Source organism: Bison bison, unplaced genomic scaffold (assembly GCF_000754665.1).
Source record: "Bison bison bison isolate TAMUID 2011002044 unplaced genomic scaffold, Bison_UMD1.0 scf7180017864535, whole genome shotgun sequence".
NCBI lineage: Eukaryota > Metazoa > Chordata > Mammalia > Artiodactyla > Bovidae > Bison > Bison bison.
This window is the reverse complement of record NW_011495084.1, coordinates 12,103-14,163: the sequence shown is the minus strand read 5'-3', so window position 1 is coordinate 14,163 and position 2,061 is coordinate 12,103.

The window sequence follows — 2,061 nt, the reverse complement described above, 5'->3', positions numbered from 1 at the left end:
ATCATAGTTTTCAACATAACTAATCATTTTCCCCAAAAATATGGGTTGAACTACTCTGGTGCCTTCCTAAAAGAAAAGAAAAAACTCTTAATTAGAAATGTCAGTTTTTCTTTATACAAATTTACTTTTATCATTAGCATGTTTAAAATACATTTTGACAAAATGCTACATTTGTGACTAATTTAAAACTATGCAGATTTATTATCTCATATAAGACAAGCAGGCAGCAGTTTAACCTTAAGGCAAAATTTTCCATTCAAACATAGTAAAGCCTTAGTACATTGTGCTTAGCACACCGTGGATGCTCAACAAATATCACAAACAGGCTCAATACCAACTGAGCCTTAAGATGAATAAAGAAAAAGGTGGCAGAAGAAAAGGAAGAAATCTGCTTCCACAGGAACAAGCCTGCTGGCAGCCTGCCCCTGTCCCCCATACTCTCAGTGTCCCAGCCCAATAGAAAGTGAATGTGGTTTACATATGGGAGACACGCTTTCATCACCTTCTTCATGAATCCTTATGAAGCGAGACACTGGCACAAACACATCCACCCTTTTCTACCCCAAACTCCACACGTAGATCCAGGGAATAGAAACCGGCTTTGGCTGGAGTACCACAAAGAAACCAGGTTTGGCAGCTCTGCAGGCTCTCAGCTCCCGAGAGCACTGCCTCACTATGCCTCTACCCTCTAGAAGTTGGAATGTTCCTTGGAGTAAAAAAATTAAACATGGTGGAGGCCAGGCTAAAAAATCATGTCTTCCTTAGTTCTTGATCCACCATCCACTGAAGTTGGTGATTTGGAAGAAATGTTACCAATCATCTCTTCCCCAAGGCCTAAACCAATTGACTCAGGGTGCACTGAGGCTTCCACCCTGAGTAAAACTTAGGGAAAGCAAATTCCTTTCCCAAAGAAAAAGGCAAAGGAACGGCAACACCTACCCACCCTGCCAAACAGCCACTCCACCTCACAACCTACTTCCTCTCTCTAGTCACCCCTTGAAGGTCGCCTTCTTCCTAGGTCCCCTTCTTTACCATCAAGGAAAATCATTCAACAAATCCAAGTTACCAAAACTAAACACCTTGGGCCACATATCATTTCCTCCACAGACTTCTCAAAAGACAAAATGCTAAAAGTTTGGAAGTCTTTCAGGAACAGGGCTTTTCCTTTTTTGGTAATCCAGCCTTACTAACACAGACAGGGTAAGCTTTGCTTACCTGACAGGTATGCTTTGATAGCTCTCTTCTGTCTGTCTGAAGCTGAGGAACACACACACAAGAGGAGGGAAGGCAAATCCATAACACCAAATACCAAAAAACAAAAACAAGCATTTTCTGCTCAGCCAACCAGTGCTTGATCAGGATATTTATCAAAAGATGTCCCCATCCCTCATATGGGGGTCTCATTAAACCTTAACATTCCTGTCTTGTTCTATACAAATGGACACATGCACACACACACACATTAACAGGCTGCACCAACTGCCTCTTCCTCCACGAAGTCATGGAGATTCTCATCTACTATAGAGGATAAAGGGAACACTATTTAGTTGAAGAAGTGTAAGTAAGATGATCAGACCTGAGTAAAATATAACTGATACATTTCCACCATGTCCTGTCACCCATCCTAAGAGGCATAGAGAGCTCTTGGAAGAGTCCTTCACACAGTGGATTGTCAAACACACTGTTTACAGTTTCCTGAGATGGAAATGTGCAGGCTCACCCAGAGAAGCAAGAACATCAAACTGTACACATGGGCAGTCCCAGCCCAGGTGCCGCCAAGGGCAGTCCAGTGCTGGAGCCACAAACCACCAGAAGCCCAGCAGTAATATCTGCCATCCAAAACTTTCCTGAAACTTATGATTCTATTTGGGAAATATTGTTGCCTGTTACTCAGCTCTCCTTTTGAGCCTAACATCCTTGTAATGATAGGAGAAATAAGAGTAATAGCACTCACCAAAGATAATATGGATAAATTCAATAAATCCAGCAAACAGGAGTGTAAATAAAGGCAGGTCATTACTGCCTAAGCACATCTGGAGTTTTTCACTGAGAAACAATATT